The sequence below is a fragment of the Gorilla gorilla genome, chromosome 21 (genome assembly GCF_029281585.2).
Source record: "Gorilla gorilla gorilla isolate KB3781 chromosome 21, NHGRI_mGorGor1-v2.1_pri, whole genome shotgun sequence".
Classification (NCBI taxonomy): Eukaryota; Metazoa; Chordata; class Mammalia; order Primates; family Hominidae; genus Gorilla; species Gorilla gorilla.
This window is the reverse complement of record NC_073245.2, coordinates 18,741,489-18,767,434: the sequence shown is the minus strand read 5'-3', so window position 1 is coordinate 18,767,434 and position 25,946 is coordinate 18,741,489. Positions and strand designations below refer to the sequence as shown.

At 39.4% G+C, this 25,946-nt stretch overlaps 1 protein-coding gene and 1 non-coding gene across 3 annotated transcripts in view; both read right to left on the bottom strand.

Annotated features, from left to right (window-relative positions):
* Nucleotides 1-25,946, bottom strand: part of PLCB1 (phospholipase C beta 1) — a 745,127-nt gene that overhangs the window by 49,216 nt on the left and 669,965 nt on the right. The window lies entirely within an intron of this gene.
* LOC115931752 (small nucleolar RNA SNORA73 family) lies at nucleotides 6,048-6,255 on the bottom strand. The gene has a single exon (XR_004068207.3). It is a non-coding gene; the product is annotated as a small nucleolar RNA SNORA73 family (small nucleolar RNA).

Genomic DNA, 25,946 nt, shown 5'->3' with positions numbered 1-25,946 from the left:
CTTCCTTTATCCATATCAATAAATTCATTTTGATCTAATTTGTGTTTCTCCTACCATTATCCTATGTTCTTAATATGCATTCCCTCACAGTTTTCCAAACTTTTCTATTATAAATTAGAAAATTTAAATACTTAATACTTATTTGGAGTATAGCATAAATCCTCATGAGTTGCACTTTGTACGTCACCTTTAGGGGCCTCTTTGGACTTGAATGTAGTTACAGGTCTAGAAACAAAGAGGGGTCCTGAATAGAATCAGCATCATCTTGCATGGCAACTGCCTTGGGGGAGGCCCTTAGAGTTTCCTCTGGTGATGCAGGATTAATCCCCTTAGAAGAGGCTGGAGAGGGCTCTTCTGCTGGCAAAGAACCCTCATCATAATTTAGGGGCTCAATGTCCTCAGCTTCATCGGGGCTGAAGCTGATCTCCATTCCAACTTTGAGCAAAACATTCCTTCCTAGTTAATACACTGACTTTAACAGTAGACACCTTGTGAGGCTGAGAGTTCAAATTGTGTTGGTTCAGCCAGTCACAGGATGAGATCCTGCATTCGATTTTCAGTGATCTTAGTCCTAAGGCTATAGGAGATAAAGGTCTCCTCGAGGGCAGACATAGCAGCTTTTAGATCATGTATGCAGCATTTGACCTGGGAATTCAAACCCTGAGCTCATTCTTTGTTCAATGACAATAGAAGCCAATCTCTTTACATTTGTTACTTTGCCAGTCATGTTCAAAAGCATCATATACACAGTCACCAAAATCTTTGCTTCTTATAAGTGGTTGATTAGGAGTATCCAATGGTAATATTTTATATATCTCTATTGACAGAGTACACCATGGACTATCTATCAGTGCCCTCTTTGTTAATGGAAACAGAGTTATTAGCATCGTTAAACCTAATCAGATGAGAGAACCAATGCCAGAAATCTCAGAACCAATTCAGGAAACTCATCCTAAAAATTCTCTTCCTCTAGAACCACTCTTGGGACAAAAATCTGTGTTAGTCTTGGTTCTCCAGAGAGACAGAATCAATAGTGTATGTGTGTGTGTGTAATACCCCATCAGCTCTCCTCATTCTCAGGCCATCAGACTCAGACCAAATGAATGGGCACCCTGTGGACCAGTCAAGTTAACACATACAATTAATTAGCATATTATGTATAGATTGAAAAAATGTCCACAGTTATTTTTCAGCTCCTCCTATTAACACTTAAAGTCTACTTCTTTCCCACTTGAATCTGGGCAGGTGTTGGGGTTTGCTTTGGACAGTAAAATTTGGTCAAAGTGACAATATGCCAGTTTTGGGCCTAGGCCTTAAGAAGTCTATGCTCCTGCTTTTGAGCAACCTTTGATTAGCCTGCTAGAAGAAGAGAGACACAGGGCCCAGCCACTCCTGCTGTCCCAACTGCCAGCCAGTCAGCTGCCAGCCAGGTAGGTAAGACCATCTTCAACTAGCCAGACTTCAGTTGATCTGCTAGCTGAACACAGATACCTGCCTAAGACCAGCTGGGATCAATGAAGCCCAAGGCAAAGCAGCAGAAAGGTTCAGCTGACCCATAGACTTGTGAGCAGTAACATGGTTATTGTCTCAACAGTGATTTGTTTTCAAGTCACTAAGTTTTGAAGTGGTTTGTTATGCAGCCAAAGCTCACTGATCCAGATGCCTTGTCAGTCATTTTAAGTTAGAGGCATCTGCTTTGGACCATTTCCTGTGCCCTCTGAGGTGGGAATCATGAAATATGTATGGAGAAACTTTTAAATCTATTATGCAGTTTATAAAACATAAACTCTCATAAGCTGGTTCTACATGTATATGCATTGTCATTAATAGACAGACAGCCCTACTCAAGAGTCCACAAATGAATTTGAACCACAATACTCAGGACAGGCTAGTAACACAAGATATGCCTGGAATTCTTTGTTTCATAAATGAGTAGATTGCTATATATAAGTCATAATAGAATTGGATGAATTACTTTTTATACAGCATAGATCTCTAAAGCCTGTGGTTAGGGACTTAAAATAAGGTTTCATGGGTATAACCAGAAAGAAAAAATACTCATAAAAAGGAAAGAATGTGACAATGGTGGAGACCCCGAAATAGGTCTAACAAAGTAACCAAAAGCAGACAAAAAGCCATGTCCATGGTCTATCAAGCCTGCTACCAGCCTCACCTCAAGGGCACTCCGAATTCATCTGCTACTCATCTCTTGTGGCTCTCAGTCCCTCTTGCACTTGCTGTCTCATTGTTCAACAAGCCAGGCCCTTAGCTTTTGAAATTTACTCTTCCTAGAAAGCTCTTCCCACAGATCCCTTATGGCTCACTCAACTCCTCTCCTGTTATGGTTAATTTTATGTGTCAATTTGCTGGGACACAGAGTGCTCAGATATTTGGTCAATCATTATTCTGAATGTTTCTGTGAGGGTGTTTTTGGATGAGATTAGCATTTAAATCAGTAGCCTGAGCAAAGCAGATTACCCTCCCTAATGTGGGAGGGCCTCATCCAACCAGTTGAAGGCCTGAATAGAACAAAAGGTTAACATTCCCCTGAGTAAGAAAGAATTCTCCTGCCTGATGGCCTCTGAACTAAGACATTGGTTCTTTTTTATTCTACAGCAGCCTGTGGCTTTTTTTTTTTTTTTTTTCTGAGACAGAGTCTATTGCCCAGGCTGGAGTGCAGTGGCGTGGACTTGGCTCACTGCAACCTCTGCCTCCCAGGTTCAAGCAATTCTCCTGTCTCAGCCTCCCAAGTAGCTGGGATGACAAGCATGCACCACCACACCCAGCTAATTTTTGTATTTTTAATAGAGATGGGGTTTCACCATGTTGGCCAGGCTAGTCTTGAACTCCTGACTTCAAGTGATCTGGCCGCCTTGGCTTCCCAAAGTGCTGGGATTACAGGTGTGAGCCACTGTGCTGACCAGCAGCCTGTGGCTTTTGAACTCAAACTAGGACATCTGCTCTGCAGATTTTGGACTTGCCAGCCTCCATAATCACATGAACCAATTCCCTTGCAATAAATCTCATACACATACACATACATATGTAAGGGTGAATATCTCCTATTGGTTCAATTTCTCGGGGGAACTCTGACTAATATATCTCCTTTCTGGAGGTCACCTTCTTGGTGAAGTCTTCCATAATCATCCTATTAAACCAGAAAACTATTCCCTATCCCTCTTTCTTTCTTAATTCTCTGTAGTTTCTTTTTACTACATCCAACATGCTATGACTTTACCTCTTTATTTTATGTATTGCTTGCCTATGAAAACTTAATGGGAGCAGGGATTTTTGTTCATCTTTCCCCTCACTTCCCCAGGCTTCTCCAGCATGCAGAACAATGCCTGGCACATAGTACATGCTCAATAAATATTTGCTGAATATTTATTCAACAAATAATATTGAATGAATAAACTTGAAAAGAAAGAAATTCAGTAGTTCAAATGTTGCTTTTGATCAGATATTTTTTTTTCTGAGTTCTGAAGATTTCACACATACAACCCACAAGAAATGTGGTTGTAAAGGTCTGCATAACTGCCACAGAGAATATTCCAGAAGGATGGGAAAGAGCATGGAAGGGAAAAAGACCTTTCAGATACTTTGCCTGGAAAAGCAGACATTAGGGAAGGTATGAATAAATGGAGGAAACAGAATTCGTTGTTAGCGTATTAGTTTTTTACGGCGGCTATACTGACTTACCAAAAATTGAGTGGCTTAAAACAATAGAAATGTATTCTTTCACAGTTCTGGAGGCCAGAAATCTGAAATCAACATGTCAGCAGGGCCACACTCCTTTGGGGGCATCGGTTCCTTGCTTCATTCACTTCCTAGTAGCTGTCACCATTCCTTGACCTGAGCCTGCACCACTCCAATCTCTGCCTCTGTGGACACATTGCCTCCTCCTCCTCTTCTTTCTGTGTGAAATCTCTCCCTGCCTCACTCTTTTAAGGACATACATCGATATGGTTTGGCTGTGTCTCTACCCAAATCTCATTTTGAATTGTAGCTCCCATAATCCCCATGAGTAATGGGAGGGATCCAGTGGGAGGTAACTGAATCATGGAGGTGGGTTTTTCCTGTGCTGTTCTCATGATAGTGAATAAGTCTCACGAGATCTGATGGTTTTATAAAGGACAGTTCCCCTGCACATGCTCTTTTGCCTGTCGCCATGTAAGACATGCCTTTGCTCTTCCTTTGCCTTCCGCCATGATTGTGAGACCTCCCAGCCATGTGGAAGTATGAGTCCATTAAACCTCTTTTTCTTTATAAATTACTCAGTCTCTGGGATGTCTTTATTAGCAGCATGAGAACAGACTAATACACACATCATTGGATTTAGGGCCCACATGGAAGACCCAAGATAATCTCCTCATTGCAAAATCCTTACCTTTATAACATCTTTAAATATCTCTTTTCCAAACAAGGGAACATTCACAGGTTCCAGGAAACAGGATAAGGACATGTCTTTTTGGTGACCACCACTCAACTCATAACAGTGAGATAAGAAATTGGATTGTGCCGTGATTCCACAATGACAATCCTTAAGGTTGTTGTCCAGCTGCCGACATGAGGGTACTTTCTGAGGGATGTGGGCCTTTGTAATCAAGACAACTAAACCCTCTCAGGGTTCCCTAAGGACTCAAACTAATTCAAATTAATAAGTAAATCTTTAAACAGTTACTTATTAAGGTAAAGTTCGTTTTCAGGAAGCCATGTGCTGAAAGCGAGACCAAGTGTTTTCTTTAGACAAGAGAGTCACCTGTGGGTCAGGCTTTCGATTCTGATTCTTTTCTCTCACTTCTCCTAATCTTATGATAGGGATTCCTATAATCTGGCTTAAGAGTTATCATGTGCTCTAATCCATGGAAAGGCAATACATTGCACTTTGCACTCAAATTCTTAAAATGTTATCAAGGTCATCTCTTAAGCAATCTCTTAAGCAGAACAAGGACATGCGAAGAGATCCAAGTTCAGAATTTCTGGCTGTTTTTCCTGATGCTAGTCTCTATATCCCATGACTGTATTTTCGCCTTTCCCTGATGTTCAGGAGGCTTGAAACTTTTAAACGAAATTTATTTTGTTTAAAGTATTATAATGGGCAGTTTTCAGGACCAAGTGTTCCACAATTTATTTAAATATCCCATATAACCCTCCAGTTCCCTGAGTAAGTATAAACAACTATTCTATTTAAATTTTAAGATGCTAAATTTTATTATAGCCAGAAATAGTTTCTTTTTGCTGTTAGAAGTGGAACCACTCAAGTCTCTGACCTTACCATTCCTAGGCCAATAAAATATCTATTAAAAGGTCATATGCCAGTGACATTTAATATCTACTGAGTGAATTCATAAGTCGGATTCTGGCATTAAAAACTCTTTGAAAATTAAACTTTCACTACCCTGGGCACCCTGCCTATGGGATAGCCCTGCTACACAAGGAGCAATACGAAAGAAAGAAAGAAGCACAGAAAGAAAGAAGCACAGAAAGAAAGAAGGAAAGAAAGAAAGAAGGAAAGAAAGAAAGAAAGAAAGAGAGAGAAAGAAAGAGAGAGAAAGAAAGAAAATTAAATTTCAACTGAAAATGGGGAAATATCTGTGAAATTTATTTCAAAAATTCATCTAGCAAAATATAAATAACTAGCTGGGCATGGTGGTATGTGCCTGTAGTCCCGGCTACTTGGGAGGCTGAGGTGGGAGGATCGCTTGAGCCCAGGAGTTTCAGGCTATGGTGAGCTACAATTGTACTACTGCACTCCAGGCTGGGTGACAGAGTGAGAGTTTGTCTCTAAAATAAATAAATAAGTAACAACGTAAACTTTTATATTTTGGGGCTTAGTTTTTAGGAAAAAAGAGGCACATTACAATAAAATAAACTGGTGGGATTTATTCAACATCTCAATATCTAAGGTATGGCCTGAGGTCTTAGTGATGGACTCCACTATTTCTTTAAAAATTAATCAATTAATACAGTAAAATAAATTAAAGCAAATTTTTCTTAAACATGTAAGACAAATTACATGTTTTAGATCCAGATTGGGTGCTCTAGGGGGCTGTTTCCTGCATGGTTTCTCTCCTCCGTCATTATCCACAGGACTCTGAGAAGTTGTAGGAATACGCATGTGCAGAGTTGAGGCCCAGCTTCATCTCCAATGTCATGGAAAAGGACTGTACATCATGGGGACAGAGCCCTGTGCTCCCCTATGCTACTTGGACACAGCCTGGGGAGAGAGTGACCTCCTGGGTGTATCCACATTGGAGACCCCACTCTTTTTTCGTGACCTGACCTTCATACTGATGACTCCAAGACACTATACACCAAGGCCAAATAATCTAATTAGTAATAAGAGTAGGGCATTTAGAGTGATTTTAAAATAAGTATTGAGAGAAAGAAGGATCACCAGTTAACATGCAGTCAACATTCTAATGCAATCTGATATGGCTGTCCGTCATGTGGCAGAGAGATGCGGGGGCCAATGTAACAGCTAGGCTACCTTCTCCTCTTTTCCAGGGTGCTGTGAATTTAAGCAGCAGTAATAGACTGATGGCAGTGGAGGCCTCCACCTGTGAAGATCAGTGTGCTTCTAATGGCTATGTCTGAAAATTAAGGGATTCTGGACTCCTTGTGACATCTATGCAAAATCTGGGCTAGAATATACATCCTGCCCAGACATACTGATGCCAGCCTTCAGAGAGATTTTACTACCATTAGAACATGGAGACTCATATTCAGTAGGTTCTAATGAGATGCTTAAATTAAAAAAAAAACTGTAAAGTTTACCTTCTTTTAGAAAGGGTACTTGATCGGATACATAAAGGAAAATGAAGTAATGGGTGGGTGGTCCTGTTGTTTTATCTTCCTAATCCTTAGCCGGGGAATATTCTTTTTCTACCAAATGTGTATTTGGTGGTCCTTACCTATGCTTTCTTCTCAGGAACGTAAAAGCAGAATATTGCCATTTCATGGATTACAGAAGTAGCCTTCTAACAGGTTTCCTGGTTCCCCTCTCCAATTCATTTTCCACATCACACGCATAGAGATTCTGCTAAAACAAAAGCTGCAGCATGCCCTCTCAATGGCTGCTCCTGTCTTCTGGATAAAGCTCCAAGCCCTTGATGCTTCTTGCAATGGTCTTGCATGCTCTGGCCCCATTATGGTTTCCCTTGGTCTCAGCTCTTTTCCTTGGAATGGACTTCTTTCTGATCCTGCACTGTTCCCTTTGCCTTAGGCCAGCTACATCTGCTGTTCCCTGTGACTTGAACCCCTTCCTACGATTTCTAAGAGTTCTCATTCCTGCTCACACATCTCTTATACTGACTTTAGATTCACATCCTCTGGAAATGATATGCAGTGAAGCTAAGACCCTGTTTTATATTGTTAGTAGGCCATCTCTTGGACCAGCAGTTATAAATCAAAGACCACTGGTAGTGTAAGTACTTTGAAAAGAGATTTAGGATTATATATGTAGACAATCTGAAGCAATTATCAAAGCTAGGTTGGCTTCGTAATATTTTCTGACAGAATCATCTCTTTGGCACTGGATAGTCTATGCAGCAAAAATATCCATCACATCCAAAGCTGCCTCTGCGTGCTTCAGAGCTTTCAAGAATAATTTCAAAATCCTTTCAGTTAGGCAAATTTTTACACTGAGTACTTTTTATTTGGTTTTAAAACCTAATGATCTATACATTGCTGAACAGTTTGTTCTACCCTCTCTACCCTTTCGTATTAAATTGAATTAAATAAACAAGACACATCAATGAGAAATCCAAATGTCAAAATGGCTGATTTTTAGCTCCCTTTGGCTAGAAAATATCAGTCCATGGACTCCTTCCAGGCGTGCATTGCCAGGGCATTCTGTACTGAAGCAGTGAGAAGTCTTCAAATCCATCTACAAAACACTCCAGAAAGCATCTCTTAACTGAGGATGTACAGAAAGACAGTACAAACCAAAGCATGTGTGTAAGGATCGGGCTCAGAAATCCTTTTAAAATCTAGAAGTCTAAGTGCTCATATTCCAAGCACAAAGGTGTTCATCTGAATTATCCCCTACTGGTCAATGGGAGGAACTGTTGCAGGGAGGTCAGCGGGCACACACTGAGGAGGTGGGAACTGGGAACTTGCATTTGTGCCTGAACCTGAGCCATGCCTGAGAAAACCTGGACAGCACTCTTTTGGGGTCACGGACTTTTCCTGATGATTTACTCCTTTGAAGACAGTTCTGCTTGTGGCTAATGCTGAGGAATTAGAGGCTTACATGAAATGTATTCCAGGAGGATTTTTTCCCTAACATTTTGTTATGAAAATCTTTACACATATAGAAGAGTTGAAATCATTTTACAGTGGACACCCATATACCTACCACATAGATTCCACCCGTAGCATTTCACCATACTTGCTTTAGCATATGTCTATATCATTTATCCTTTTGGGTGCATTTCAAAGGAAGTTACAGGCATCAATAAGAATACTTTATTATATGTGTTATTAACTAGGATTCATGAGGATTAAGAAGGGGGCTCTGCAACAGAAGCATGATTCTCTTTCTAGAACATTAATTCCACTGGGCCTAGGCATTCCATGGGTGTCCCCTAAGGGAATCTATTCAGGACAAAGCCACGCATTTCATCTCTTCCTAAAGAACTACTTATACATACATCAGGGAAGAATATAAAAGGTGTTTTTTCTCCCCACTCCCCATACAATCTTGTCCATCAACATTATCAAATAGGTTGGCAGGGCTCCCTAGAGTGCTTTGTCATGATGCCACTCAATTCATAGGTAGAGAAGACACAATCCTAGTTCTGCAGAAATTCTCAATAGCTCCTATTCTGATAGAGAATGACTTAATGAATTTCTTGCATGTATTTAAGCCTGTCCCAATAAGAGATAATGTACTCTTATTAGTGAGCTCATCCTCAAGAGATGAGAAGAGATGGTTGTAATGAGAGCAGCTTGTGTCTGGATTGGCTTGGGTCTCACTGCAAAATAATTTTCCATTGTCTTAGGCATTCGCCTAAGAGAATGTTTTAAAAAAAAGAAAGATAATTGGCATTGCTGTCAAGAGACTAACTGAATTTCCTTGTTTCATATTGTCAAACTTTTGAGAGGACTTAATTTGCCTTTTACAATGGGGAAGATGGTGAATTACAGAGAGAAGTGAGCTTTTGAGAGTATCCTAAAAAACCTGCAAAGACACTGAGAAAGCTGAGGGTTTGATGGAGCCTTTTGGATACACGTTAAAGGCTATTGCCAACGTTTCCAGAGCTTTCAACCCGATCCGCCATCACACCCCCCAATGCAGGATATCCCACAGCCATCAAATCTGGGCATGAATTCTAGATACACTTTCCCTTCTCCTTACTGATTTCATTTTCCAAATCTATACAGAATATTTTTTATGACGGTAATGTGTGATACTACTCCTTTCCTTCCTTTAGCTCAAGAGTTAACAAACTTTTCTTAAAGAGCCAGAGAGTACATATTTTAGACTTTGCAGACTATAAAGTCTCTGTCACAACTACTCAATGCAGCTGTTGTAGTGTGAACACATAGACAATGCATAACAGAATGCACATGGCTGTGCTCAATAGAAATTTTGAGGACACTAAAATTTGAATCTCAAATGATTTTCATGTGCTCTAAAATATTCTTCTTCATTTGATTATTTTTCAATCAGTTCGAAATGTCAAAATCATTCTTAGTGCACTGGCTGTGCAAAAAGAGGCACTGGCCTGGATTTGAACCCTGTTCTTGTTTGGCACTATTCAATAGAACCGTCTGTAATTGTGGAAAAGTTGCATATTAGCACTGTCCAATACCACAGCCACTAGCTACATGGGAACACTGAGCACATGAAATGTGCTAGTGTGACTGAGAAACTGAATTTTAAATTTTATTCAATTTTTCAATAATTTATATTTAAATAGCCCTGTATGGCTAGTGTTTACCACCTTGGACAATACAGCTCCATAATTTTCTTTCCTATTAACTTGAAAAAATGGTCTTATCTCTTGCCTACATTAAAATGGATCCCTAAATCCTTTCCTTTGCTGCTTAAGTTATATAGCTATAACTCTGGGGAGACAACAGTTGATGTCTTGATTTTATATATTACATTGCAAACACAGGGAAACACACATAGCAAATGCAAATACCTATACTGCACACGTGCATATGATCCTGATATAGCTCTTCATTGGAATTCCATCACTTCCAAATTCAGTGAACAAATAATCATGGGGAAAAATGCCTACCACTTAGTAAGGATAGTTCCCTCCTATTCAATGTCTATTATAAAAAATGCAGCATTGGATAATGAAAACTATCATATAGTATAAACTTAAACTTTTATGGTGGTTTCCTTAATTACTTGTTACAAAATCCTATACCTCCTTTAGACAGCTTGAAATAATGAACCTGCAAAACTGACCTAAGAGATGTCATCTGAAATACCCAAAGTGATAATTTCCAAGTAAATGACAGTACATAAACTCTAGGTCATCTTAAATCAAATCTCAGCACTTCATGCTGAGCTCACAGGTCAAGGCCAGAGAAGCCGACCACTGAAACACAGAAGCATAAAATCACTATTATTTAAATGGCTTTGGTAACAATCATCTAGCATACCTGTAAAGTCTTATTCATTATAAAATGATGCGATTATATTTTTCATCTTGATTAAACCCATTTAGAGTGAAACTTCTATCATCATTGGCAAAGATGATTTAGGGTTAACTGAGGAAATTCTAGAGTGAGAGATGAGTGACAGTTTTCTGTCATGGGTAACACAAAACAATAGAGAAGAAGTTTAAGTTAATGGTGAGAAAATAAACACTTGCCCTTACAATCCTAGTGCTGAGTTTAGAATAATCCTAGGCCTAGTTGCTCCTTGAAAACTCTCCATGGCTCCAGCTGAGGCCTTCTTTTCTTTTCTTTTTTTTTTTTTTTTGGAGACGGAGTCTCGCTCTGTCGCCCAGGCTGGAGGGCAGTGGCGCGATCTCCTGCTCACTGCAAGCTCTGCCTCCTGGGTTCATGCCATTCTCCTGCCTCAGTTTCTCGAGTAGCTGGGGCTACAGGCGCCTGCCACCACGCCCACCTAATTTTTTATATTTTTAGTAGAGACGGGGTTTCACCATGTTAGCCAGGATGGTCTCGATCTCCTGACCTCGTGATCCACCCGCCTCGGCCTCCCAAAGTGCTGGGATTACAGATGTGAGCCGCTGCGCCTGGTGAGGCCTTCTTTTCTTTGTCATGCTATATTCTCTCCACTTTCCTTCCATTTTAATATGTATGACTCACACATCTTTTATCTCCAGCTAAGACTTCTCTTCTCAATTCCAAAGTGGTACATTTCACCGTCCACATGACTTCTCTAGATGCCTGAAAACATCTCAGTCATACTATGTCCAGCGCTGCTGTCATGGCTCCCTCCCCCTCATTCCCAGTTTGGCAGTTTGACACCTAGCCCAGGAATAGGAGTCAAAATCCACTCAGTTGCATAAACCACATGTCTAGGCAATTCCTTGACTCCACCCTTTCCCTGTATCCTACAGCCAATCCGGCTCCAGGCCCTGTTTCTCACATCCTTCTACCTCTGTCCATCACCACTGTCATAAACTGACTCCACACTGCCAATGTCTCTTGCCTGCACTAACATAATATCCCTAGCTAATCTTTTGCAACCCGCTTGCCCCTTCTACCCTTTAATTTGCTCCCCACATTAATCAATAAAAATATTTTCAAAGCCTAAATCTGATCATATCACTACCTTCAGCCAGCCTTAAGCCTTATTAGGATAAAAGCCAAAATTGTTAATGCAGCAGCCAAGGCTTTATGAGTTTCATTTCTGTCTACCTTTCTGGCTCCATTGTATATTCTTTTCCTGATGCTCTGTGGTCTATCTACCATGACTCTTCAGTTCCTTGCACACACCATGGTCCCTCCTATCACAGGGAATTTGCATGTATTATTCTCTGTAACTGAAAGGGTTTCTCTTTGTCCACACACTCTTTCTCACTCTACCAGACCTTATACCATTTACCTAGTTAATTCCTACTCAGCCTTTGGCTCTTAGTTCAAACATCACTTGCTCCAAGATGTTCTGCCTGATCTTCGATCCCCTGTACCTACCTTGCTCAGACCAGTCTGGGTTTTCCTGGCACCATGCTCCTTTCTTTCAGATAACTTGTCTGGGTTTGTAGCTAGACAATTAGTTCATGAGATCATTTGTTTATTGGCTCCTTCTCTCCTTTTTTTGGGGGGGGGGTAAATTTCACTGGAGCAGGGACAATGTCTACTTTTTACAAAGTATGGTTTCTCCAGAACTTGGTCACTGGCATATTGAATACATTCAAAAAACGTGTGAATGAATAAAATGAGTACAATGAGGACCTGGGGATAGTGTAGGTGAGTCTATGGTGGCATCCGGGGATGGGAAGGGATATAATGCCAACCTTCCTTGCAAGCCCAAGCTACTCCAATGATGCTTCACCTCTGTGGCCAGTGTTGACCCATGAACTCAATATCCAGACATCAACCTATATCCAGGATGTTATGGGATGTGTGTTATGATTGGCTTACTAATTTATTCCTCCCTTACTCCAAGTTACCTTTTTATTCTTATTCTCAATTTTCCCCTTATCTCATATTCCCCAGTTATTTTTTATGGATTTTTATCTTTCAGTGATGCATGCATTATTATTATTTGGTTCCTTCTGAGACCAAAACTACCTTTTAATAAATAACACTTATAATTATAATTTGTGAATCCCAATCCTCATTGCACTGCTAAGCCTCAAAAATCCAAGCTGAAGTCCAATTCTGGTGGCCAGAATACAGTAGCCAGCTGGATATGCAAGCCTCATCATCTCAGTAGCATTATTCTTGTTTTGCCCTTAAGGCTACTTGTAGTTTCTATCACACACTCTTTCTCATCCACTTCCTGCCATTCCTGAGTTCTCCTGAATTTCTCCTGCCATAAAATATGGATTAATAAAGCAGAAACAGGGCGCATTCAAATTCTAGCACCCAGTGAAAATAAAAGACAGAGAAAGCATGCAGCCAGCATTTTAAACCTGTGCTTTAATATCTTAGGATTTACCATGAAAATATCTTTCTGGGAACAGGTTCTGGGGTCTGTGCTTAGTGTATCTACCCTTTTTCCCAATGTCCCCTTTCCAGAGATATATTTGTATCCAGCTGACATTGATTCATGCAGCCAGATGGCAAAGGACAGAGCCGGACCACTCTAGGCAATGTGTGTCCTACTTACAGGCCCAACAATCTGCAGTCTAATAGTAAATAAAGGTATTAAGCCTTTAAGTTTCAAAAAATGCAATTTTGTTTGTTGGTTATCCTACATGTAGCACGGACAGTCTGAATGCTGGATGTGTCAATTCCAACAAGCAAGGAGATAAGATGTTAAACTGATTCCCCAAGGCAGGATAGAGAGAAGTATAGTGGGTGTCATTGCCAACCCTGTGAGATGCTGACAAAGCCACTGAGAACCAGGAGTAAATGCTTAGGATCCTAAGGAACAAAATTATCACTGGCAGACAATTGTAATGACCTTGTGATATGGTGGAAAGTGTCCCAGGGTATTTAGAATGTGTAAGATCTTCAAGGGCCTTCTGAACTATCTGAAAGAGATGGTAGAGGCATTCCTGTGTAGAAGGTGTTAGTGCTGAGAGCTTGTTCCCTGATGGAAACAGGATATAAATCAAAGGGATATAAATTGAATCAGAGCATTCCATAGAAACAAAGATGCCACAAGGGAATATGCTCTCACATCAAGACATATTAGTTCAGAATGGCCTTGTTCAAAAATGGCCACAGGTATGTCAAATCAAATATCAATAGTTCAAAATGATATAAAACTGGGTAAAGTGTACACGAATTGATTAGCAACCTAATATAATACAGTTGTCCCTAGGCATCCATGGGGGATTGGTTCCAGGACCCTCTTTGGATACCAAAATCCACAGATGCACAAGTTCCTTATTTAAAGTGGTGCAGGTGGGGGTGGTGGCTCTGGTCGGGCATGGTGGCTCAGGCCTGTAATCCTAGCACTTTGGGAGGCTGAGGCGGGCAGATCACCTGAGGTCAGGAGTTTGCAACCAGGCTGGCCAACATGGTGAAACTCCATCTGTACTAAAAACACGAAAATTAGCTGGGCGCAGTGGCGCATGCCTGTAATCTCAGCTACCAGGGAGGCTGAGGCAGGAGAATCACTGGAACACAGGAGGCGAAGACTGCAGTGAGCCTAGATTGCATCACTGTTCTCCAGCCCGGGTGACAGAGCAAGACTCTGTCTCAAAAAACAAAAAAGATAGAAACTACTCTGCCATTTGAGAAAGTCTCTCTGCAAAGAAACATTTGAACCAAGAACTGCAGAAAAAGGTACCAGTGTGGAGATATCTGGAGGAATTGTGGCCTAGCAGCAGAAACAGGAGAAGCATGGTTCCATCTGGGGACAGACAAAGAGCTGGAACAGTGGAAGTATAGTGCGCACTGCGAGGGGGCGGGTGGAGAGGGATACAGCGCCAGGCTGTAGACGCCTACTGAGAAGGTAGGACTTGACACCTTCTGACAAACCCACAGAGCGGGGTAGTGGCTTTATCTGAATGACTTGAATGTCCACTTTTTATATGTAATTACTGTTAATCAGTTTAACATAATAAAAAATTTGAATGATGCTGACATGCGAAAATATCCCATCTGTCAAAATTATTCTTACAGTAAACTGATATATCATAACTACTCTCCTCCCTCCATTTTTAAAAGTGTCATTTAAATATATATATATATATTTTTTTTTTTTTTGAGACGGAATCTCGTTCTGTTGCCCAGGCTGGAGTGCAGAGGCGTGATCTCAGCTTGCCACAACCTCCGCCTCCCAGGTTCAAGCAATTCTCCTGCCTCAGCCTCCTGAGTAGCTGGGATACAGACGCAGGCCACCATGTCTGGCTAATTTTTATATTTTTAGTAGAGATGTGGTTTCACCATTTTGGCCAGGCTGGTCTCGAACTCCTGACCTCGTGATCCACCCGCCTCAGCCTCCCAAAGTGCTGGGTTTACAGGCATGAGCCACCGCACCCGGCCTTAAATATATTTTTTAATTTAAAAAATTTTTCTTTTACCTCTACTCAAGATAGCTTTGATCTCTTCAATATTGAGTACATATAAAAGAGGGTAAAATAGTCATAAGATATAAAGAACATTGAAGCATAAACACCTACTGACTAGTTTATAAAATCCTCTCTCCTTCCCTGACTCCTCAGAGGTAATGAGAGTCTTGAATTTTTTGGTTTTATTGTTCTCATACTTTAAAAAATTTATTTGTATCATATTTGTATACTAAAACAATATATTGATTCATTTTGCATGCTTTTAAACTTATTGGATTGAATCATACTGTATATATTTTCCTCCCACTTGTTTTTTTAACTAAATATTTTGATGGTGAAATTTATCCAAGTTGTTATGTGTAGCTACAAGTCATATTTATTTAGTTGTTGTGTAATATTCTTTTGTTGGACTATATTAACATTGCTTTATTCTACTATTATAGGTGGGTTATTTTTCATTTCTTTTTCTAGTACACAGAGTGTTGCTATGAACACTCTGGCACAATGCTCCTGATACACATATGCTACAATTTCTCTAGGGAGTTTCTACCTTGATGAGGAATTTCTGGTTATAGGACTGTACACCTTCAACTTAACTAGATAATCTCAAATTGTTTTTCAGAGTGTTTGCACCAAGTTTTACTCCCACCTGCAGTTTACAGTTGTCCCAGATGCACCATATCCTTGCAAATCACTTGATATTGTTAGACTTAAAAAATTTGCCTGTCTGAAGGCATAAAATAACACTGTGGTTTCAATGTGCATTTCTTTGATTACTAATGAGCTTGAGCCTATTTATATGTTGCCAATCATTTGTGTTTTTCCATATTAGAAGCACCTGTTTGAGTTTTTCCACATTTTTCTACTGTTTGTCTTTCACTTAATCTGTAGGAATTTCATATATAATAATATAATGCTATGTTATAATATATTACTATAATATAGAGTATATATAATACTATATAATACAGTTGACTCTGTATCCATGGGTTCTCTGTACCCACTGGTTGAATCCGTATCCACAGATTCACCCAATTGTAACTCAAAAAATTTTGAAAAAAAAAACATAAATAAAACATAATACAAATTATAACCAATACAGTGTAACAAGTATTTATATGGCATTTTAGGTATTATAAGTAATCTGGAGAGGATTTAATATATATAGGAGGATGAATAGGTTTTATAATATATATAATATATATTTATAATACATATAAATAAACCACAGTGTTATACTATTTTATACCTCTACACTGGCATATCTGAGGAAGTGTTTAGGAAGATGAGGGACCATTATTTAACCAACTAAACCAGGGATTCATGTTTTGCTACTTTTTATTTTTAAGTCTAATGATATTAAGTAATTTTCAAGGATATGGTGCATCTGGGACAACTGTAAACTGTTGGTGGAAGTAAAAATTGGTGCAAACCCTCTGGAAATCAATTTGAGACTATCTACACCATTTTGTGTCAGGTGCTTCAGCATCTGCAGGTTTTGCTATCTGTCGGGGGGGTCCTAGAACAAATCCCTCATGGCTAGCAAAGGATGATGTATAACACTAATTTTTGATTAAGTTTTAAGTGTGGGAGTTATCTGTCTTTTTACTCTCTTCAAAGTGTCTTTTGATGAACAGAATATCTTACCTTTAATTTAGCCCAAATTATCAATCTTTCTGTTAAATTTTGTTCTTTTTCTATATTGGTAAAGAAAAACCTTCCTTTTCCCAAATGCACAAAGGTATTCTACATAATATTCTAAAGATTTATAGTTTTATATTTCATATTTAATTCTTGAAACCACATAGATAGGATTTTTGTGTGTGAGGTGAGGTAGGAATCCAATTTAGTTTTTTTTCCATATCAATAATAATAGTTCTTTCAATATTTATTGAAAAGCCTGAGTTTCTCCACATGTCTCCAGTGCCATCTCTCTCATAAATCAAATTCTCACATCAGTGTGCACTTATTCATAGATCACTTATTTGTGCCAATGTTAAAGCTGCCAGTATCCCACTAATATCTTAATTACTATATATTCAGAATGATTTTTGATACGTGGTGAATCTTTATGTTCTGTTCCACTTCAGAAACATCTTGGTAATTCCTGGGCCATTGCTTTACCATAAAAATTTTGGAATCAGCTTGTCAAATTCTACAAATGTTGACTTTTTTTGGTACTGCATTTAATCTATAGATCAATTTGGGAGAACTTTTTTTTTTTTTTTTTTTTTTTGAGACTGAGTCTCCCTCTGTCACCCAGGCTGGAGAGTGCAGTGGCACAATCTCGGCTCACTGCAGCCTCCACCTCCTGGGTTCAAGCGATTCTACTGCCTCAGCCTCCCAAGTAGCTGGGATTACAAGCACAAGCCACCACACCCAGCTAATTTTTGTATTTTTAGTAGAGACGGGGTTTCACCATGTTGGCCAGAACTTATTTTTATGCTATTGGCTCTTCCAATTCATAAGCATGTTATAATAGACCTTGTTTGATGTTATACCCAATAATAACTTTACTTGTTATGATGTTATATATTTTTTAAGTTATTCTAGCTGCCTGTTGCTTATATATGCAAATGAAATGGATTTTTATAAATTAATTTTATATTCAGCATATTTGCTAACTCATTAACTTATCTGTAGATTATTCTGAATAGTTATTCACATCATTTGCAAATATTTTTTCACTTAATATCTAAACATTGTATCTTTTATTTATTCTTCTTGTCTTACTGCATTGAACAGAAAGGGATAATAGTGGGCATCTTTTTGTCTGACTAGCATATGGAGATATGATTTCCTTTAGTGAAGATTTGCTCGTGGGAAACCCTCAGTCCTCACTGTATCCTTGCTCCCCATCTTTTGTCTTCCTGGGCTGTGCTAAAAATCTCTTTATTACTTTCATTGTTAAATGATACTTGTGTTTCTGGAACTTAAATATGATACTTATATTTAGATGTGGCATTGTTTAAAATACACTATGCTTGAGATTTCTTAATCTATGAATTTGTGAATCTATGAATTAATCCAGAATTAATTTTATTAATTCTGAAACATAACCTCTTCAAATAATCTCCTATACCTATTTGCTCTCACCCCTTCTCATTCTATCCTTCATGCCTCTTGATCTCTCTACCATATTTTCCATGTCTTTGATACTTTGCTGTATTCTTGCTAATTATATAGATCTCTAAAAATTAACTAATTCTCTTTCTGTTGCTATAACTATGCATTGCATTTTAAATATATTTTTCACTTACAGAGAATCAATTTGTTTGTTTGCAAATGTGCTTCATCGCTTTTTTAGTCAGTTGCTCTTTACTCATATTGTCAACCTTAAAAGTACTTGCTTAAAATTCTGTTTCTCCTAATTCCAAAATCTCAAGTTTTTGTAGGGGTCATTCTGCTGTCTGTTATTTTTGCTCTTTCTCACTCATGGACTTTCTTTGTATTCATTGTGATTGCTTTCATGTGGTGAATTTCCTGGAACTTTATCTGTAGTAATAGTTTAAGGTCTGGTTTAAAGATGGGTTCCTTTTAAAACAAACTGATTAATTATGTCAGGAGCCCAGAGGATTTCCAGGATGAGACAGATTTAAATTAAATCTCTTTGTTTTTGGTATTCTGAAATTTTCCAGTTTGGAGCCTAAGCGTGGGTCATTTCTTTCTTGTTGCTGAGCACTCAGTTTGGCCCTTCAGTCTGGCTCTGAGTTTGTCAGGTGGGGTGAATTCAGGCTTCAAACCCCCAGTGAGGACCAGCTTGCAATCATGAATTCTCAGGGAGAATTTTTTCCTCCTCTATTCTACACCAAGTTTCAATACCAAGTTCTACCAAACTGACACTGATAGACACCTTCAAGATAAAGGACAGCTTGCATGCTCTGCTCACCTCTCTGGTACCTGCTTTCACTTGGACCTTGTCCTCTGAGCGTTCTCTACTTTTTTCCCATTCATTGATGCATTTAAACATATTTTAAAAAGTTATACAGAGTTTTCATTGGAAGCTCAGGTCTCTCTGTTTTGTTTTCCTGATATTTTGTTATCTTAGATCATATCAGCAACAGATGTGGCATTTTCTATGGCAGAGGGAAACAGGTGACTTCAGGATTGCTTCAGAATCACTGTAATTCTACTAAGAACCAATCAAGTTTGAAGGGTTCATTAACAGAAATGTGATGATATCAAGAAACTATAATGGCTCCTTTTAGCCTGAATTGGATTTCTTTTTAAAGCTAGAAATAGAAAGGGCACTTGAAAGAAGTGGTTCCAGATGAACAGTTAGAGGAAAGCTTAGAATTTCAAACAAGCTCTCATTTAAAACTAACTTCTATCACTAATGGATTATCTTGCATTAACATGAAGAATACTTTTAATCACCCAGATAATACATAATTACATTATTTCAGTAAACACATGCAAACAAACAATATGGATAGCTGCAAAGCACCCTTTGGCCACCTCCCTAATCCCAGTCCCCTCCCCCAGGTAAACCATGGTTTAAGTTTGGTATGTAGATGTCCAGAAATTCTCTGTTTATTCATATTCATATATATGCTTATAGAAAGAACAGAATTTGTTTTGCCTTTTAGAAAAATATATAGATGGTACAGTATTTTCTATGTCTGAACATGTTTTTGTTCTATTCTCTGGCTTGATAGTATGGCTTTAGAATTCCCCATTAAATTATTTTAGGACTTTGAATGCTTTGCTTTACTCTTCAAACTTTCATTTTCTGTAGAGATGCCTGATCTCATTCTGACTTTCAATTTGTGAGTGGTAGTTTTTGTTCTGGAAATGTTGAAAAAAATTCTTTTTGTTTTTGGTATTCCAAAATTTTCCAGTTTGGAGCCTAAGTGTGGGTCATTTCTTTCTTGTGGCTGGGCACTCAGTTTGGCCGTTCAGTCTGGTAATTAACATTCTTCAGTTGTGAAAATGTTTCTTATAATATTTCTTTGATAATTTACCTCCCTTGGTTTTCTCTTTCCAGTGCCCCTCTCAGATGGGATCCTGTGCTCTGGGCACTTAGCTGTAACTCCTGGTTTTTTCTGAAAGATCAGTTCCTTCCCATTTGTTTGCTTTTAATTATTTATTGATCTCTTATACACTGGTATCTCATCTTTCATATTCTTTGCCACTGTTTTACTTTTCTCTTCACTACCATTTTATAAGATATCATTAAATATCACTTCCAGGAATCTTTGCCACAATCCTCCTTAGGAATATCTATAAACAGGTTATATGTGTTCTATTAATATATCTTATGGTTTCTGTTGTTTTGTTTCATATTATACATAATTAGATAGACAGATAGATATTATTGATGCTATAGAGGAAAACTATTGATTTTCAAATTTTAAACACTACATCTAGCCCCTAACTAAATTCTTCTCTATGTTTTAATTGTTTTATGATCAGCAGATAATTTTTTAATAGCCAGATATTTCTAGATCTTGTGTTGTACTGTAACTCACTGAGATGCATTATGGTTGGGAGAAGGGAGTGGTTGGGTTTGAGGTCGGGAGTACAAAGCAGGGAGGCTGAAGATTAGACTTCTGACCTGGCCCTACCACTGCCTGTAAGTGGACCTCTGTGGGCCTCTTTCCACATCGGCTAAATGAAAGTGTCAGCTCCAATTGTGTCAACACCACCTCTTACCATCTATGTAATTTTGTGAAATTGTACACCTTAGGTTTGCCAGGGTTAGCAATGGCTCTTTCATCCCACCATTGCATGATGATAAATTTAACTTGCCCATGGCCCATCAACTCACTTTTGTGTGAGTAATAAAAATAGCAGAGCATGGCACTACAGTCTGAACACCAGATATCGCCAGAAGTCCGTCCAGTGGGAAAATCCTCTATTAAGGAAGAGAAGATAAATCTGAAGAACTGTCATTCCTGGACACTGGAGGTAATTAAAGCAAAGCCCTCAAGGTTATGTCATCAATTTTTCAATTAATATGCCTCCCTCCCCCTTTAATTGTGTATAAATTCATAACAGCTGAAAATGAATAAAGGAAGGAACACAGAGAAAAGAAGACTGGAACAAACAATGAAGCAGTGCAGCAATGACCTGTTTACCTGACATCTGCACAGTAGAGAAGGGAAGCACATGATCCAAAATAAAAGCGGACTGGGTTTTTTAGATAATGGACATTACACCTGTATAGTTAGTGTGGATTGCTGTGCAGCAAGACACAATCAAGTCTGCTCATTGGGGAATCTGTTTGCTAAGAAAAGCAAAAAGACGGGAGACTAGATTTCTGGCCTGGCCCTACTCCTGCCTGTAAGTGGACCTCTCTGGGCCTCTTTCTACATCTGCTAAACGAAGGTGTCAGTCCAACTTATGTCAAAACCATAGCAATGGATTAACAAATGTAAGAGATTAGTAGTGCACATGATACAAAATGCAAAGAGAGTAAGAGGATATTTATGGGAACCCATCCTTCCTACCTGTTATTGTTTCATAATATAATTTCATGGACAATAAAAGTACCAACATAAGCTTCTTTAGTTTAGAGAACTGTACCAAAAGCAATGAGTAAACCTGCCTTTTAAATATGTTTACACACACACACACACACACACACACACACACATGCAAGTACATACCATAGGTGGATAGGTGGATGGAAGAATGGATGGATGGATGGATAAATGGATGGATGGATAGATGGAACACTACTTATAAATCCCTGTCCTCCAATTTTAAGAGAGAAAAGATGTTAAAAGGAAAGACCTATTTTCTACTCTACTCTTTGATAAGTGAGTGACTATTGTAATTTCAAGATTGGAAATCTAGGTGTTAAAATCATTCTCGAAATGTAATATTTAGGTTTCTCAACTAAATTAGCTTCAATCCTTAGACAGAATGTTCCAAAAGGCCAGAATCCTGTCAGAACAAGGATAGAAGCATAATGCCATCGACAAACACCACACACATCTATACTCTTCATCTTGGGCTGTTGTAAAATCTCACACAATACCTTTTTCACATTTACTTTTGCTAATAAGACTTAAATACTGAGGGACTGTAGAAATACGAATGATCATGATAAAGCTCTGACTAATACATCTAAGAATATAATTAGGCACAAAATTTAAATAAAAAGAAAAAGTCATTTCTAAAACTCCCAGCTGAGCCCCACTTCTGGTAGTCACTTCAGGGCAGAGGAAAAACCTACGAATCACATAGAAAGCTTCGTTCACACTGGACCCTTGCTGTGGCAGGCATTCACCTATTAATTCCTCTACAGGAAAAATCAATTGAAATACCACCAGAAAAGTCAAAAGCCAGTTTGTCTATTAGGAATATTTGATTTTATTCATTAATATTTATTTATTTATTTAAAACAGAATCTTGCTCTGTTGCCCTGGCTGTGCGGTGGTATGATCATAATTCACTGAAGCCTGCAATTCCTGGGCTCAAGTGATCCTCCTGCCTCAGCCTCCTCAGTAGCTGGGACTACAGGCATGTGTTACCATGCCCAGCTAATTTTTAAAATTTTTTTTAGAGATAGGGTCTCACTATCTTGCACAGGCTGATTTCGATTTCCTTGGCTCAAATGATCCTCCCACTTCAGGCTCCCAAAGTGCTGGGATTATAGGTGTGAGCCACCGTGCCTGGCCCTCATTCATTTTTACAACAAATCCATCACCTCCCAATGTTTCTTTCTGCCCCCTTTATTATGATGGTTGGGTCTTCTTTGAGTGTCGTGAAATAGTTTACTTTAGAGCTGGTCTCAGTAAGATATTCTGAGATTTTAAGTATGAAACAGACACTTAAAAACAAAAAAACAGATTTCTGAATGTAACAGCAGAATTGAGTCTCTCTTTCAGCCATGAAATAGCAAACATTTTTTTCTTCAAAAAAATGTGAGTTTAAAGGCTTTGCCTAAAAATCTTGCCAAAGCTTTCCACGAGTGAGTAGATTTGGTAGAGAAATGTATTAGAAAAACAGGAAAATGCAAGCTCCACCTAAGCCAGTGTGCCTTTTGTTCCATGTGACCTAATGTTCATGAGACTGTTTGTTATTCACCTCATTACAAACATCTATCTGTCACAGCAGGTGTTGGGTCAGGAGAGGACGCGGTGTCCAGGAAACCTGAAATCAGGTTAGAAACCTCCCAGGCGACCAATTCCCTTTCAATTGACTCCGAGTAGCTGGCACTGCCTACCACAGTCCCTGGGCTGCCTGCTCGGGAAATGGCTATAATTTAAGTCACAGCGGAAACACTTCTCAAACCACTCTCCCAGAGGGCGTAGGAGCCACACTTCCCATGACAGGAAGGGAAGCTGCCCTAGTCCTTCTAACTGTTAAAGGAAATAGACAATTTCCTTATGGTTTCTTCAACATTTCACTCCCCATAGGATTGGTTTTACACGTTTTTTTGCATGAGTCAGTCTCTGGGTAAAGTTGAAGCTTGTAAAGTTGTCCTTCCCATTTTCAGCTCTCCCAAATGGTGGGTAAATCTATTCAGGAACTCAGTGTGTCTTCCGACGGGGAGAAAGGCACAGACTTAGACCTGCCAGGCTGCTCTCCACATCCTCATAGGTCTGTGCTGTGAAATGGTTGGTCTAGATTTCTCCATGGACACAAGACTGCTGGCCATTTGGGGCGAGATGCCCCGGTAGAGTCTGGCCAAGTCCACTCATCACTTGAGTCCAGCTGACTTCAGTTATGAAGTCATCACCAGAGGGAGACTCTTTGTCTTGTCCCAGCTTTCACCAGCCCCTGCTCACACCAGCCCCTGCTCACACCAGCCCCCACTCACACCAGCCCCCGCTCACACCACCATTTCCCATCACCGGGACATGCAAGAGCTTTCGTGTCCCTTCTAAGACACACAAGATATGAGGAGTCATGAGCCTGCTCCAGAATCTTCCGGATTTTCGCCTGGAGGGTAGAAGTCAGAGAGGTGCATACAAACTCTCATTTCCTGCTCTATTCTCTCTCTCCCATTCTTCTTCCAACGATTCCAAGGCCTGAGGAAGAGGGGGGCAGGCTTTTCTCTTTTTCTATGTCTTATCCTGACTTCTGTCATCTTTGGGTATATAGCAAGCAAGGCTCTAGCCCCCCACATCTGGCTTCCGTGTTAGAAGAAGCTAAAGGAATTTGAAAAATTTGAAAAAAAAACCTTCCTCTCTTGTAATCCCTGTTTTACAAAATTTTTCACTTGCTAATGAGGATCTTCTCTTCTAGGGAGTCCCATTCTTTCCTCTCCTGGAGCTATGACTCAACCTTGCTGGTAAAAATCCTACAAGAAAATCTGCTTAAGTACATTACCCCTTAAGGGGTAAGGAAATATATGAGTTTATTATGTGCAAAATATTTTCCCTGCTATAGGAGGCTGAGTAAATACTAATTACAGAAAGGCACATGTGAAGCCTCTTGGTCTGTAGACACTTCAGTATAGCAGCCAGGCAGGCCTGTGGCTTTCTGTATCGGCTCTGACGATCATGATGTAAGTTGTGTAAGTATTGCTGTTCATGTACTCAACAGCAAAAGAAAACCTAACATTTAAACAAGGTCTACAGAAATCCTTTATTGTTATTGTTCTGAATAATATATGCTGTATACTCATTAACATATTGTTCCTCCATTGAATATTAATTTATCAGAGGGAAAAACCACTCTGCCAACCATTAATGCAGGTGAAATATCTTTTTCCTGTTCTTCCTTGGCAATGGGGTTGATCTGCACAACCCAATATAAAATCTGCTGATGGAAGTGCACAGGGCTATAGAAGCAACTCTTTCATTTGATTTAGTGTTTCATGATAAACTAGACCGAACCATGAATTAGAAGGACTCATTAATCTCTTCTCAAATGGATTTTCCCTCCTATTTCCTCCATTACTAGACCAGATCCCTGCTTCCCTTCGAGTCTAAACCTCCAAATGAGTGTTAGATAAGCTGTCTCCTGTTCCTGGTCTCCTGTTTAATCCACTCTTACCTGGTTCCTTTCCCCACCTTTTGGCTGATTCCTCATTAAGATCGAGGCCAATAATGACCTCCTGGATACTGAAACCAAAGAAGACTCTCCTGTAGCATTCACCAATTTAGACACTGGAGATCATGCCCTTCATACTCATGCGCTGCTTTTCCTCTGGGTTTCTTTGACACTCTTGGTTTTCCTCCTACCTCACGGGTGGTCCCTTTTTTGTTTCTCACTTGCTTTTTCTATCCTTCCAGACGATTTATTTATTTATTTTTGAGACAGGGTCTCAATCTGTTGTCCAGGCCAGAGGCCAGAGTGCAGTAGTGCGATCTTGGCTCACTGCGGCCTTGACCTCGCAGGTTCAAGCAATCCTCCCATCTCTCAGCCCCCCAGGTAGCTGGGACTACAAGCATGCACCACCACAGCTAGCTAATTTTTCTATTTTTTGTAGAGATAGGGTTTCGTCATGTTGCCCAGGCTGGTCTCAAACTCTTGGGCTCAAGTCATCTGCCTGACTCGCCCTCCCAAAGTGCTGGGATTATAAGCATGAGCCACCATGCCCGGCCTCTACCAGACGTTTTCAAGTTAAAAGTTATCCAGAACTACCTCCTGGGATCCCTTTTCCATTCTTTAGATATGCCAAGGATTTCATCCATTCTTATGCAACCTAAATTGACTGTAAATGGATTTTATCCATTCTCATTCAATCTAAATTCATGATTCTCAAATTTGGGGGCATATAAATTTCCCTTGGAGAAAGGGCGAAAACCGTAAATCACTTAACCTTTTCTGCTTGAATTCCTTCTTCTATACTCACCCTCATACCAGCCTCCCAAAATGTTATGATGGTAAAATAAATGATAACTGAAGAGAGCTCTAATC